At 41.4% G+C, this 16,438-nt stretch overlaps 1 protein-coding gene and 1 non-coding gene across 2 annotated transcripts in view; one reads left to right on the forward strand and one right to left on the reverse strand.

Annotated features, from left to right (window-relative positions):
* MCMDC2 (minichromosome maintenance domain containing 2) overlaps nucleotides 1-16,438 on the forward strand; it is a 76,749-nt gene that overhangs the window by 45,796 nt on the left and 14,515 nt on the right. The window lies entirely within an intron of this gene.
* LOC114008113 (U6 spliceosomal RNA) lies at nucleotides 12,426-12,532 on the reverse strand. Its single transcript, XR_003549681.1, has one exon. It is a non-coding gene; the product is annotated as a U6 spliceosomal RNA (small nuclear RNA).

Here is a 16,438-nt window from a genome sequence, read left to right on the forward strand (position 1 = left end):
TATATATATATATATATAAATGCACACATTAATTTTATAGTTAAATTTTTAAAAGGTATTATTAAGCTACTGCAGTACATTTTCTCTGCAGGGTGCAAAAATAGATCATTTGTAAGATCTGCCCCCTTAGCTCATCACTCCTTCCTGACTGGTGCTATGAAAAAAGTTTGACATTCTCCAGCAAAGACTGCAGTCCTAGAAGGTGCTGGTCTCCAAATTGCTTAACTGCGTCATTGCTGCCAGTAGCAAATACAACTAAAACCACTTCAAGGGAAGGTTCATGGTTTAAATCTGTTAGAACAGTATCAAAAGGAACTTAAAAAAATAGCTATCCTTTGATAATATAACCAAGATTAACTTAGAAAGTTTAAATTTTATATATACATGTGGATTCAGGGGCACATAGGATATTATTTTCTTATTCGTTGTCAGAATCTATAGTTTGCACTTAACACATGTAAATCTCATTAGTAAATTAATATATTTAGACTTCAGTCCTTTCTCATATCAGTGAACCTCCCACCTGGGAGGTTCCCTACAAGTCTGCAGCAGAAAATGATAGGAAGTTGGCTGTAATAACCACATCCTTGTGTGAAATTTCCCTTGCTCGTAATAAGCTTGTCAAAATAGAGTTAAGGCAAGAGAAATGTAAATGACGCTAGTCATAAATGCATGACTTTTCTGTATAAGATCCTTTTACCTCAGGCAAGATTATTTTTAAACATAATATTGACATTGAGATAATCATAGTATTTATACCTCTCATCAAGGTTAAAAATACCAAATCTGTGGAAAAATACATTAAATTGTCAGAAAACAGGGCACTGATTTGAATGAAAGTTGATTCTAAAACACTTGAAGTACATGAACTTTACTGAGATAATTTTGGTGAAAATTATCTAAATTACTTATGATTTCTGCCCGGATCTCAGTTAGCCACAGTGGCTTTAATTGTCAGTGTGACACACTAGGGTTTATCTTTTCTGTTTACATATTTAACTTTTATGTTAAGAACAAACTTTGAATATATTTAAATCCTACTATGACAAATTCTGAATAAAATGAAATATTTTAATTTTTTAAGAAGTTTCTGTATAGGGCTTGTGCACTTGCCAGAAAGACAGAGATAGACAGAAAGCGATAAATCACCCCCCCGGGGGGACAGCCACACTGCAATCCCCTCTCCTCCATTCTCCTCTCAGGATCTTGGGCACTCACACACACACACACCCAGCGTAAGTTTAAGCCACTGGCTTTGGAACTTGAACCTCCGTCGACTACGTGAGAGTCTGGTGACACAGCCATTACACCAACTGCTGGTCACGATAAAATATTTTGAAACTATTCAAGCTGGCACTGGGATCTGAGAGGAAGTCTGCTAGAGGACATCAGGAAAAGTCTTCTTTGATAAAGAGATTCATATGGGAAATGATGCCTCTTTTCCCTTAGAGATTCTCATCTATACATTTTCACTTATGTGAGAATGCTTGATGGGCCAGATCCCACATGATTGGTTAAGGTGACTGGATCCCATATGTCTGACTGTGCAGTTCAAGTCCCAGGCCCAGAGTCTTAAAAAAAAACCCACCATGTATGTGTGCATGTGTGAGCCCAAAATCCCAAGAAGAGAATGAAAGGGTAGGGATTGTGGCATAGCTATCCCTCCTGGTGGGAAGGAGACTTTCTCACTCACTTACCCCTGCTGCCACCCCCCACCCCCACCCCCGCCCTTCATCTCTGTCTGGCGAGTGCATATGCCTTACAACAAATTTTTTTAAAAAATAGGAAAATAAAAAGTGATGGTTGGTATTGCTGCAGCCATCTTATTAAATGAGGGAAACTTACCTGAGAGGGCAAAGCAGAAAGAAGGAACCAAGAAACTTAAAGACATCTGATAGTCATCAAACTAACCAGAACTCATCTGAGCTAGCCAGAGAGCCACACTCCTGGTTAGGCTTCTTGTTATGTGAAATAATACATTTTTCTTACTACCAAAAAAAAAAAATTCAAGAATGATTACACAGACAGTAGAGAAAGTGGAAGTAATAGAAAATTTCAAACTAAAGTTAAATTATGATGTGATTTGTACTTCCATGATAATCTAATATAAATAATGTCCTGAAATTAATATCCCATTAAAAGGCCAGGCCCATCCTGAGATGGATTCTGAACCTAAGCTGTGAAATCTTCTTTTCCTTGACCAATGTGACTTCTCCCTCCAGAATCATTTCTAGTGGCCTCTATGCACTAAGTGTCTTGACAGGTCCAAGTGAACAGGATCCAAATATCTGAATATGATTAGGGTCAGAATATTCATCTATTCCCACTGAATATGATGCACAAAGAGTAAAAACAGAACAGAAGAGATATTGCAAATCACCTCCTTCTGCACACCTTGGAACGTTCAGATTGAACTTCAAGAATTAGGAAGAAATGCATCATCCATCAGATGACAAGAAATCACTGCAGGGTCACAAGAAATATGGGAAAACAAGAAAATACCTCTCTTCCAAGAATAACTCCTCTTCATCTTCAGACAGCACAGTGAAATTCATGGAAATGTTTGATAAAGAATTTAGAATATTCATAGTGACAAAGCTAAAAGAGATGGAAGAGAAGAGAGACAATGAACTGTACAAGAGACAGGAGAAAGGAGCCAATGAGTTCCAGGAGATGAGGAAATTCTTGCAAGATCTAAGAGACGAAATACTATTAAAAAGAATCCAATGGACCTGTTAGAGATGAAGGCTATAATATAGGAAGTTAAAATCTCTCTTGAAAGTATTAAAAGCAGACTAGGGACCAGCAGTTAGAGTAATGGATATGTTGCTGGACTCCCATGGAGTCGACCATGGTTTGAGTCCCAGACCCAGTGGCTTAAACTTACACCAGGTGCATGTGTATGCATGCCCAAGATCCCAAGAGGAGAATGGAGGAGAAGGGATTGCAGAGTGGCCATACCCCAGGGGATGATTTCTCACTTACTGTCTCTCTGTCTCTCTCTTTCCGGCAAGCACACGCACGCTATAGCAAAAAACTCTCAAAAAACAAACAAACAAACAAACAAACAAAACCAGACTAGATGATACAGAAAATTGAATGTCAGATGTAGAAGATAGAATCACTGGTCTAGAAAAATCCACCATGAAGACTGAGAAAATTGCCCCCCAAAATGAGAATAATATATGAGAAATACTAGATACCGGGATCAGCAGTTAGCATAATGGCTATGTTGCTGGACTCCCATGTAGTCAACCGCGGTTCGAGTCCTGGACCCAGGGGCTTAAACTCACGCCCGGTATGTGTGCGTGCGTGCCCAAAGTCACAAGAGGCAATTGGAGGGATTGTGGCATGACCATCCCCCTGGGGGGGGGGTGATTTCTCTCTTTCTGTCTCTCTGTCTCTCTCTTTCTGTCTCTCTGTCTCTCTCTTTCTGGCGAGCACATGCACCCTATAGCAAAAAAAACCTCTCCAAAAAAAGAAAAAAAAAATACTAGATACCATCAAACATTCAAACATTGGATAATTGGTATCCCCGAAGACGAAGAGACTCATAGGGACATTGATAATCGATTCAATGAAATCCTGGATGAAAACTTTCCAAACCTCGAGAGACACTCAAAGATCCGGTCCCAAGAAATACAAAGGACCCAAAATAGAATCAATGCAAGAAGATCTTCTCCAAGACACATTATAGCCAGATTGACCAAATCTACAGACAAAGACAATATACTAAGATTGACAAGAGAGAAACGTCAAGTTACTTACCTACAAAGGATATACCATCAGGCTCTCATCGGAAAAATTGTGAGCAAGGAAAGAATGGGAAAATATATTCAAAGTGTTAAGGGAAAAGCAATTTCAACAAAGAATACTGTACCCAGTAAGATTATCCTTCATATGGGAAGAAAAGGAGAACATTCTCAGATAAACAAAACCTGAAAGAATTTTCCAACACCAGACCAGATCTCCAAGAAGTTCTCAAGGGAGTGCTATACCAGGAAAATTAAATAGACACCCAGAAATAAGAGTTCAAAAACTAAGAAAAGGACCAACTTAATCATAGGGACAAGTCTGGAGCTGAATATTATATCCAAGAATTTAATCGGGGAGATCGAACCACAACAGAAGATAGATTAAGTACATGAGACTGAACTGGTGAAATACATTTTATGCCTTTTAACGAAAACCTTGTTGATTTTCTTCTAGTCTTTGTTTTCCAGTTTTGAGGATTTTTGTCCTGTCTTATGCTGCTGATAGGTTCATGTACCTACTATTTGAACAGAATCCTAAACTCTTTCCTGACTTTAAGTTTTAAGCAAATTTCCTTAGCATTGCTTTGATTTAATAAAGCTAAAACTGCTCTTCTTGAAATTAAAACATATATTTAAAAATACCTATTTAAGGACTGTAGTAAGCTATATAGCATCAGCTAGGTGCTACCTTATAGTACATTCAGTCTACTCAGCCTTTCATGCCTAAAGTCAGACATGTATTTACAGATATGTATATACCAGCTGAACTTGCTATTGAAAGTAGTTAGATTATTTAATAAATTTTGTGAACGAACAAAATGTGGGGGGAAAAAAGGAATGGAAAACAACTGTAGACACCTGAGATAGTATGAGAGGAGGGTGGGAAATGGCAGAGGGTGAGAAGTAGGGGTAAATATATATATATATATATGCATATATATATATATATATGAAACTAGAAATGGAAAATTATTGATGATAACATGTATGATTAAGCCAGTATGCAGTATATTCTGGATGGGAAATCACATTTTGTATGCTGTAACAAAGTTCAAAGAACAAAAGTAAATTAATTAATTAATTAATTTTAAAAATGTTTCAGAAAATAAATTAATTTTTCAAATCCCATTAATATTTCACTAAGTTATAATCAGGACAAGCAACTCTTCTCAAATTTTACCAGCTTCACTTGTAAGGGACAATAACTATTCTGTTTTCAAAAGTTTCTAAGGGAAAAAATAATGATTGACGGAATATATTAACTGGAAAGAATAACTAACTAGAGGGCATAAAACTGCAATTACAGCTGTGTAGAAAATGAATTTGAATATCCTCAGTATGTATACTTATACACTCATTCATGTATGTTAAGTATATGTGTCAGAAAACTGTTCTGTCAGACGTCCCTGTGCCCCAAAAGACAGGTCACTTTTTAGGGGAGTCATATCAGGGGACTTCAAAAATTTCACGGAAAAATGGAATCAAAGTAACAGTTTATTTTGGTGCAGAAAGATTTTTTTTTTTTTTTTTGGAGAGATTTTCACTGAAGGGCGCGTGCGCTCGCCAGACAGACAGAGAGAGAGACATAGAGACAGAAAGCAAGAAATCACCCCCCAGGGGGGATGGTCACGCCGCAATCCCTTCTCCTCCATTCTCCTCTCGGGATCTTGGGCACGCATGCACACGCGCCCGGCATGAGTTTTTTAAGCCACCGGGTCTGGGACACGAACCGCGGTCGACTACGTGGGAGTCCAGTGACATAGCCATTACGCTAACTGCTGGTTCCCGGTGCAGAAAGATTTTTAAATTCATGCATAGTTGTTTTTTTTTTTTTTTCATGATATGTGTTTTTCATGAACTTCTTGAAAATTCCTTATACTTGTATGAGTCCTCTCCCAGTAATCTGGACACTGGCCCAACCCCTGAAGGAAATGTGTTCCCTACCCCTTTTTAACCAAACAGAATGCAAATACAGACTAGCAAGTTCCCATTAAAAGAAAAAACGAACAACAGCCTACTATTTTGCAACAACCATTACAGATAAATCTTGTAGCTCTTAAAACAAATAGCATTTTCTCATGTGTGTAGACCTTTACTTTCTAGCTAATGTGTCTTTTCTACCTCTTTTTTTTTTTTATTGGTCCCTATTCAGCTTTTTTAATTTTAATTTTTTTTTTTTTAGTGTTTTGCCATAGGGTGCATGTGATGGCCAGAGAGAAACAAAGAGACAGAGAGTGAGATGGAAAGTGAGAAATCACCTGAATGATCACACTGTAATCCCTTCTCCTCCATTCTCTTGTCAAGATTTTGGGCATGCGAACACACATGCCAGGTGTGATTGTCAAGCCACTGAGTCCAGGACTCAAACTGTAGTCAGCCATGTGGGAGTTCAGCACCTTAACCACTGCATCGCATGCTCAATCCATCTATTCAGCTTTAAAGACCCAACCCAGCCACTAAATCCTGAAAGTTCACCCTTTATGATGTTTCCTTCATATTAGAATGTGGCCGTGGGGTTAGTTCCATAGTGCAGGGGTATAGTGCTATGCAGAGGAAGCTGATTCCACATGGTTGGTCAGAGTTTGAATACTGTTCTTAGCAGCAACATACCAGGTATGCACATATGCCCAGGATCCTGATGGGATGGGGAATTAGAGGAAAAGGGACTGTGGCAGGACCAGGCCCTGTTAAGGGAGGAGCTTTCTCTGTCTCTAAGTTGCATACTCACACCTTCTGGCATAATAAGAGAGAAAAAAAAATGTGACCTTGGGCAAGTTGCCAATCCGTTCTCTGATTCCCTCTTCCTCCATAGTAGAGTGATGGGAGAACTGAATGAGACAAATTGTGAGTGTGTGTGTGTGCGTGTGTGTGTTTGTGTGTGTTGTAGACAAGGTCTCATGTGGGCTCAGTCTACTAAGTAGACCGTCTAGTGTATGCTATCTTGGCTGGGCAGAGATAACTTATTAAAGCCCAGGACCTGGCAAAAGTCTACAATGGTCTTTTCCTTTCTTTTCTTTCTTTCTTTCTTTCTTTCTTTCTCTTTCTCTCTTTCTTTCTTTCTTTCTTTCTTTCTTTCTTTCTTTCTTTCTTTCTTTATTTCTTTCTTTCTTTCTTTCTGTCTCTCTCTCTTCTTCTTCTCTTTTTTGCTTTTTAAACTATTAATTTCAAATTATGAAAAGTATATTTTTCCTGAAAACGAGTGAACTTGCTATACTGATAGAAACTTTTAGACTGAGACAAGATGATTATAATATTCAATTAGAAACTGTAAATGGAAACACCAAAAGGTTTATGGAAAAATAAGTCGCAAAAATACAAGTTTGTAAAGCAGCAGCCATGTTATTAACCTCAGGGAAAATCTTACATTCAAGGTATGAGACAAAAGTCATATGATTATCAGGTTCAGGAGTCTGAAAGCATGTATCTTGCCTCAACTGCTGGTCCCTAGTCTTCCTCTTGATGTCCATCACGTGCCCTACAAACCATTCTGTGTCATCTCCCACTTTATAGTGATCAATATGATTATTAGGTATGGCTCATGGAAAGTTAGGGACAAGTTGCCTAACACACCCCCACCTGACATTCCCACTAGGCTTCTGGCCTTTGTCCCCTCCCAAATGTTCCCTCTCAGATTCTTCTTCATGCTGCATAAAAGCCTGCTCTTATCCTTTTTTTTTTTTTTTTTTTCCTGTTGGGCCTTGTCCACGTTGAGATTTTAAAAACTTTTTTTAATTTAATTTGATTAATTCATTCATTTATTTTTAATTTGATGATGGGGTGGTGGGAGAGAGAGAGAGAAAGTGAGAAAGCAAGCCACCAGGTCCAGGACTTGAACTATAGTCAGACATGTGGGCGTGTCCAGCACCTTAGCCACCACACCACCTGCTGGACCCCAACCCAACGTTGAGGTTTTTTTTTTTAACCTCTTGTGCTTTTTTAGATTCCATTCCACCTGGGGCTATCTTTGCTCTCCTCCTCCTGATCCCCATGGTGAGGGGTGCCACTGAGACACTTGGCCTCTCAGTCCTGTTCCCCCGCTGCCTCCAACTTTTCAGGGATGCTTCTGACCCAGATGCCCTGGGGGCCACCAGGAGCAGGTTCAGCTGAGAAGGCAATGAGAAACCACCTTGTCTGATGCCTGAGCAAGGTGCGGGGAGTCAGGTGCTTTCAAATTTATGCTATTCTGCCTCCTGTTTCTCCACGCCCCGCCCCCCCTTTTGTTTGAGAGAGAGATTTTCACTATAGGATGCATGTTCTCTCAGGAGATACAAAGACAGAGAGACAGAAAGCAAGAAATCACCCCACCACCACTATGGTCACGCTGTGATCCCTTCTCCTTTATTCTCTTCTCAGGGTTTTGGTCACCCATGCACATGTGTCCAGTGTGAGTTTTAAGTCACTAGGTCTGGGACTCTAACTACAGGTGACTGACTATGTAGGAGTCCAGCAATGTAACCATTATGCCATCTGCTGATCCCCCAGTCATGTGTATCTTTAAAAATTAACTTGTAGTGGGCTGGTTTCCTAGTTAAGGGAACCAGATTCCACATGACCAACAAATGAGGTCTGAATCCCCAACCCAGCAGCGTGAGAAACACACTGGGCACAACTGCATGTGTGCCCCAAATCCTGGCAGGATGGAGAAATGGAAGGGGAAAAAGCACTCATTGTGGGTGCTTTCTCCGGCACTCTATCTTTCCCTGTCTGTCTCTGTCTGGCAAGTATATGCTCCTGATGGCCAAGAAAAAAAATTTTGAGATTGCTTTATAGTATATCCTGGATATTAATTTTTGTCAATTAACAATTATTTGCATTGCAAATAACTTTTTTGAATGTTTTATTTTTCATTGGTTAAACACTACATAACATTTCCATCAACAACAGAACACATACACAGCAGTAGTTCCATAAAATTATGATAGGCCATACCATATAGCTGAGATGTGTAATATCTAGGTTTATATAATACACTCTATGATGAAATCATCAATAATGCTCTGTCATAGTGTTTCTTCTTTGTAAATAACTTTATCACTGTATTAATGGAGTTTTATGTTGTTTGGAAAAATCTATACTCTTCCCCTTGCTTGTCAATAGCTCCCCAACACCCAACACTGCTTATTTCTATGGAAGATTTCTGGTAAGAAAGAAAAGCAGGGGGCCAGCAGGTGGCACAGTGGTTATGGTGCTGGACTCCCACAGGGCTGATTGCAATTTGAGGCCTGGACTTGGCGCCTTGAAAATCACTCTGAGTGTGTGTACGTGTGCCCCAAATCTCAGAAGAATGGAGAAAAGAAATTGTGGCGTGGTCATGCCTCCTTGGGGGGTGATTTCCCACTTTCCCCTTCACTGTCTCTCTCTGGAAAGTGCACGTGCCCTATGGCAAAAACCTTAAGGGAAAAAAAAGGAAAGGAAAAGGCAGTTCACAATAGTTTATGGAATTCAAGGTTGATTAAAATTCCAAGAAAGACATGAGTCTGAGGCCTTGGTTATGCCCCTTACCTGTGTCTGGGATAATTTCTTAAAGTTGTGTCTTAATTTACAATAAACAAATGAATGTAGCAAAGAGTTATAGATTTACAGTGTGACTCCCTACCCTTTCTTCATCACAGTGTTCCTACAATCTATGATATAAAGAATAAGTATAGTCAGTCAGTTGCCTGCATTATTTAAGTGGACCAGTGTGAATTCTTGATGAACAACTTAACAACTTAACATACATTCTAGGCAACTAGAATCTGTGTCACCTGGACAATTCATCCTCAGCCCTTGGTCCAAATACACTTTCATTTCACTTATCTCGGCGTTCCTTTTTAGGCTGTCACTGACAAGTGCTTTAACCTTTTTTTTTTTTTTTTTTTTTGAGAGGTTTTTGCTATAGGGCGCGTGCGCTCGCCAGACAGACAGAGACAGAGAGATAGAAAGCGAGAAATCATCCCCCAAGGGGGATGGCCACGCCGCAATCCCTTCTCCTCCATTCTCCTCTCAGGATCTTGGGCTCACACGCACACGCGCCCGGTGTGAGTTTTAAGCCACCAGGTCCAGGACTCCAACCGCGGTCGACTACATGGGAGTCCAGCGACATAGCCATTACACTAACTGCTGGTCCCGCAAGTGCTTTAACCTTTCAAGACCCTCCTTGATTTGAACATTGGGGATCATATAAAACTTATTCCTAGGATTTTTGTGAGGATTAAGTTAAATGTATATGTCAAGTTTCCACTCTCTTCCCCGAGGCACTTCTTTCAAAGCAGCATGTTCTTGTTTTTCCTTATGTCCAGAATACTCTTCTTGTCCCTCTTTGCCTTCTCTTTTATAACTGGATTAAGTGCTCATGGAAGACATTCTTTAAAAAAATAATTAATGGGGCCAGCAGGTGGCACGGTGGTTAAGGTGCTGGATTCCCATATGGCTGACCGCAGTGCGAGTCCTGGACCCTGCGGCTTGCTTTCTCACTTTCTCTCTCTGGTGAGCACATGTACCCTATAGTAAATTTAAAAATCATTATAATAATGATTAATAAAATTAAATAATTTTTAAAAATATTAATAACTAATTTTTGTTTGTTTTTAAAATTTTGCTATAGGGTACATGCACTTGCTGGAGAGAGTCAGAGAGAGATGGAAAGTGAGAAAGCACCCCTAATGGGGATGGACATGGCACAATCCCTTCTCCTTCATTCTCCTCTTGGGATCATGCGGATGTATGCACACTTGCCTAGTGTGTTTTCTTAGCTATCAGGTCCAATACTCGCACAGTGCAGTTGGCCATGTGAGATCCAGTTGCCTTAACCACAAAGCCACTTGGCTGGCCTATATTTAACTAATTTCTTCCATGAGAAAGAGAGAGAAACTTGCAACAGAATCCTCACACTTGATACACTCCCAGTCCTAGTCAGCTTAGATTATGGGCATGCATGTTCTCTTGGTGCACCCAGAGACATATTCCTGAGACATGAAACCAAGTCCCTTCCTGTGTGGATCTAGTAGCATTACCATGGAGTCACAAGTCAGTTGTAACGTTGTCTCAGTAGCCATCCCCCACCTTCCTGCCTGGTAAAAGAACCCTGATTCTGTTCATGTTAAGTGCCTACTCTTAAGATCAAGCCAATTATTCTTTTTAAAAAAATTTGCCAGAGGGGGGACCAGCAGTTAGCGTAATGGCTATGTCGCTGGACTCCCATGTAGTCGACCGCGGTTGGAGTCCTGGACCTGGTGGCTTAAAACTCACACCGGGCGCGTGTGCGTGTGAGCCCAAGATCCTGAGAGGAGAATGGAGGAGAAGGGATTACGGCATGACCATCCCCCCTGGGGGGTGATTTCTCGCTTTCTGTCTCTCTCTCTGTCTGGCGAGTGCATGTGCCCCATCGCAAAAAAAAACTCTCCCCCCCAAAAATAAAATTGCCAGAGGGCACTTGTGCTTCCAGGGAGAACCAAGGAGACAGAGGAAGAGAGGAGAAAGAATCACTAGTGGAATGTAGTCATGTAGCAATCCCTTGTTTTCTATTTCTCCATCCTGTTGGAATATGGGGCATGCATGCACAGGCACCCAGTGTGTTTTTCAAGCCTCCAGAGATGGGATTCAAACTATTATCTGCCATGTTGAATCTGGCTCTTAGCCACCAGGCCACAGGGCTGGATTTAAGCCAATTATTTCAATGTTTTTCTACTTTAGCTGCTTCTGGTAGATGCTGGGAACTGGGGGATTCAATAACTTTTATCAGCCTTTGTGTACTTCGGAGGTTGAAAAACTAAGTATTATATATGCCTACACTCTCTTGCAGTTAGGATTCTGGACATAAATTAGGTCCTGTTTATCAAATGCATTTATGGAAGACCTAAATTTTATTTTTTTAATTTGCTATAGAGCATGTGCAATTGTTGGAAGAAGAGAGAGAAAGAGAGAAAGAAAACACCCACCAGGGGAGGGGGCATGACCAGGCTGCAGTTCTTTTTCCATTCTTCTCCAGGGATTTTTGGGCATGTACGCATATATGCCCAACATGTTTTTCAAGACACTGGGTCCAGAATTTGAACAACATTGTCGGCCATGTGTGATCCAGGTGCCTTAACCACCATGTCACCTGCTGCCCCACAAGACATAAATGTTAAATCAAGTTATGTAGGAAGAAAAGTAAGCATTCATCCATTTTGGTGATGTATGTTCTGTTAGTCAAGTTTTCCAGAGAAATAAAGCCAATAGCAGCACATCTATCTATTGGGTTGTAGAGAAGGTCATGATGCACTTTTGCATAGAAAAATATGTCATGACTTTCCCAACAACCTAATATATAAAGATATGTCAAAATAAATACACACATTAAAAGATATACTTAGGGACCAGCGTGTGGTGTGGTGTTTAAGGTGCTGGACTCCCACATGGTCAACCACAGTTCGAGTTCTGGACCTGGTGGCTTGCTTTTTCACTTTCCTCCTCTCTCTTTGGTGAACTGGTGAGCACACATGTCTTATAACAAATTGAAAATCAATTAATTAATTAAAGTAAATAATTATTTTTAAAATGTTTTATTATTATCATAATCTTGTTTATATTACATCGAATCACATATAACTTTACAGTATATTACATTTCTTTTTCCAGAAGGAATACCATTCATATCAGTCAATACAAAAACATTAAAATCCCCATAATCATCATCCAATAGCTTTTAAAAATATGGAATACTTTACGAATTTGCGTGTCATCCTTGCGCAAGGGCCATGCTAATCCTCTCTGTATTGTTCCAATTTTAGTATATGTGCTGCCAAAGCAAGCACAATAAATAATTCTTAAAAAAATCTATTTAGGGAACCAGCAGTTAGCGTAATGGCTATGTTGCTGGACTCCCACATAGTCGACCGCTGTTCGCGTCCTGGACCCGGTGACTTAGAACTCATGCCGGGTGCATGTGCGTGCGTGCCCAAGATCCCGAGAGGAGAATGGAGGAGAAGGGATTGTGGCGTGACCATCCCCCCTGGGGGTGATTTCTTGCTTTCTGTCTCTATGTCTCTCTCTGTCTGGCGAGCGCACGCGCCCTATAGCGAAAACCTCTCAAAAAAAAAAAAAAAGATCTATTTATATAAGTGTGTGTGTGTGTGTGTGTGTGTGTGTGTGTGTGTGTGTATTTATTGTAAGGCATTGACAAGCACAAACATGGAGGCTGAGAAGTTCCATGACCTGCTGTCGCAACCTGGAGACCTATGAAAACTGGTGGTGTAGTTCAGAGGCCTGAGAGCCAGGGGGCTGATGTTGTATCACACATTCTGCTTGGGTCTGAGGTCTGAGAACCAGGAAGCACCACCGGCTACAGAAGAGCCTGTCATAGCTAAAGCAGTCAAGCAGAGGGCAAATTCAACCATCTTTGTCTTTCTGTTCTATTCAGGCTCTCACAGGTTGGATGATGCTCACTCACATGGGGGAGAGTAATCTACTCTAATTCAAATGCTAATCCTTCCGGAACCATCTTCATAGACAGATGACACTCAGTGTCTTCCTCAGTTTGGGCTGCTAAAACAAAGATATCATAGACTGGGTGGCTTAAACAATAGATATTTATTTCTCATAGTTCTGCAGGCTAGAAAGTCCAAGTCAAGTTGCCGGCATATCTGCTGTCTGGTGAGCGTCCAGTTTCTGGTTTGCAGATGTCTTATCACTGTATCCTCACTTGGCAGACAGAGAGACAAAGAAAGAGAGAACTCAAATTCTTTCATGTCTTCCTTATAAGGGAACTACTCCCATTCATGAGGTCTCCACCGTCACTCCTTAATTACCTCCCAAATTCCCCATCTTTTAGTACCATCACGCTGGGGATAGGATTTCAACATACAAATTTAGGGGGATCACATTCAGTCCATAGTATCCAAAAAAAAAAAAAGTTTAACCAGCTATCTGTATATCTCTTGGGCCAAACAAGTTGACACAAAGAATTAACCACCGTGGTGGGTGGATGTCAGTGCAGTGGTAAAAAATGTGACACTGAAAGATTGACCCACATGGGAAGGTTCCTGGTTTTTATAAGGAGAACTCCCTGAATATGCTGGGCATATGTGTTCCCATGATGCAAGGGTGTCTGAAGTGGGGGTATCAATACCCTGTTAAGGTGCTGTCTCTCAGTCTCTATTTCACACATGGAAAAAAAAAATTTTTAGAAAAGGAACTATCATGGAACAAAGACAGCATACATCTGGAATCAGACAATACAGAGTCAGCTTCCCATCTGGTAGATGAGTCCAGATCATGGCGAAAGGATAAGCTTCCTTGTCAGTTCCATGGGATGACTTTAGACATTGTTCCTACAATCCAGTGCAGGTTACTTTCATTCCATGATATTATAAGTCATTAATAATTCAAAATAAGCCTGATTACTGGGGGAAAGATTTTTGCTATAGAGCCTGTGTGCTCACTGGAGAGCACCCCTAGTATGGCAGTGCTCTTCCCCTTCATTTCTCCATCCGTCAGGATTTTGGTCACAAATGCACATGTGCCTAACATGTTTTTCAAGCTGCTGGCTGGGATTCAAACCATGGTTAGCCATGTGAGATCTAGCTCCCTCTGTCTGCCCATCTCTGACTATGCCATTGCCTAGCCGCACAACCTGGGCAAGTTTCTGACTGTTCTGACTGTAGTTTCCTAATCCATTTGCAAAGGTCCACGAAGGTCCTCAGTATTATCACAATCAATCATTTAGTATTCTAAACAATTGGTAAGTAAAGGGAATACTATTAGGTTGTAGATGGGCAACGCATAGTTCACCTCTACTGTATAATGGGTTTAAAATGTCTATGCCATGGGACCAACAGATTGTGTAATGATTACGTCACTGGATTCCCTTGTGGCCCACCGTGGTCCAAGTCCCAGACCCAGTGATTGAAATTCACTCCAGGCACGTGTGGGTGTGGCCTAAAATCCTGAGAGGAGAATGGAGGAGAGGGACTATGGTGTGGCCATCCACCCTGGGGGATGATTTCTTGCTTTCAGTCTCTGTTTCTGTTTCTCCAGCATGCCCACAAGCCCTATAGCAAAAGTCTCTCTTAAAAAAAAAAGGAAAATAATGTAGTTTATGTCCTGTATACAATCTCAGAATCTGCACTCAGAAAGAGGAAAACCATCTGCCAAACAGGTCCCTTCTGATGTCAGTCTCAGCTAATGAAATATTCATCAGTAAAAGGTGATACTCTCTCAGGGCTGTTTTCCCCTCTCCATAGACTTCTTGCCTGCCCTTCCCTTTTCTCTCTAGGTAGCTCTAGTGAGAAGTCCTGTGACCTAAGGAGGTAAGGGGGAAGGTGGGACACAGGCTCTCAGGCTGCTTGTCCTCTGGGTCAAGACTGGACTCTAACATGGTGTGTCTGTTCCTACCTAGTCCCTCAGGCTGGTGCTGGCATCCACCACTAATGTCCTGAGTCCTGCTCACACCTCCCCTTCTGAAGGCCCCATGCTCTGCTGTCTCACTGATTCCAGGAATCCTGGCCAGGGGGCTCTTGATAGCTCTGCACCTGAGTCCCAGAAGCTGCCCCTTCAGCCTCTGCTGTGTACAGACCCAGTTCCTGGAATGTGGCTCTGAACAGAATCCAAGGCTTCTGCGGACTTGCCTAGAGAGCTGTGGGGAGGCAGCCCTATTCCTCCAATTCCTTACCACCCTTGCTTCCACTCTACCCCAGGTGATGCCTGATGAAGCCGAGGCTGCCACTGCTGCTTCGCTCCCCATTGGCACCTTGGCTGGACTCTCCTTTCCCTCCGGCCTCTTTGAGTAAAACTTCATTTACAGACCTCTGAACATGGTTCCGATACACATCGGAAAGCTTTTAGAATTTAGAACTGTTTCTGTTAACAAATTCTGAAACATAAATCTATTATCTTGCCAGAGATTATGGAAGTAAGCTTTACATTTTCAAAGGTACACAATGACTTCATTCTGGGAAGAATCTGCCCTTACCCAGAGGACCTTAATTCAATGAATAAGGGAGACTGAGGACCATCGACTGTGTAATTAAAAACTGCAGTCAGCAGCAGATGGTGTGGTGGTTAGGGTGCGGGACTCCTACTCGTGTGACCGCAGTTTGAGTCCTGGACGTGGTGGCTTGAAATTCAAACCAGGCATGTGTGCGTGTATGCCCAAGATCCCAGGAGGAGAATGGAGAAGATATTGTGGTGTGGACATCCCCCTGGGGGTCCACTTGTCACTTTCCCTTTGTCTCTCTCCAGAGAGTGCATGTGCTCTATGGCAAAAACCTCAAAACAAACAAATAAAACATATAATCCCTCCCCTTTCTTTTTTTCAGAGAGATTTTTGCTATAGGACATGTGTGCTCACTGGAGAGACAGAGAGACAAAAAGTGAGAAATCACTCCCTGGGGGATGGCCACACCACAATCCTTTCTCTCCCATTCTCCTCTCTGGATCTTGGGCATGCATGCACATGCACCAGGTGTAAATTTCAAGCCAGGTCTGGGACTTTATCCATGGTTGACTATGTGAGAGTCCATGGATATATCATTATGCCATCTGCTGATCCCAATCCCTTCCTTTCTTAGTAAATTGCTGCATGCTCTAAGGATATTTACCCATGTAGGTGTTTCCTGACTCTCTTCCCCTATTAAGAAGTGGAATCTAGGGACCAGCAGTTAGCGTAATGGCTATGTCACTGGGCTCCCATGTAGTTGACCGCAGTTCAAGTCCCAGACACG

Source organism: Tupaia chinensis, unplaced genomic scaffold, assembly GCF_000334495.1.
Source record: "Tupaia chinensis unplaced genomic scaffold, TupChi_1.0 Scaffold000288_2, whole genome shotgun sequence".
In the NCBI taxonomy this organism is placed as follows: domain Eukaryota; kingdom Metazoa; phylum Chordata; class Mammalia; order Scandentia; family Tupaiidae; genus Tupaia; species Tupaia belangeri.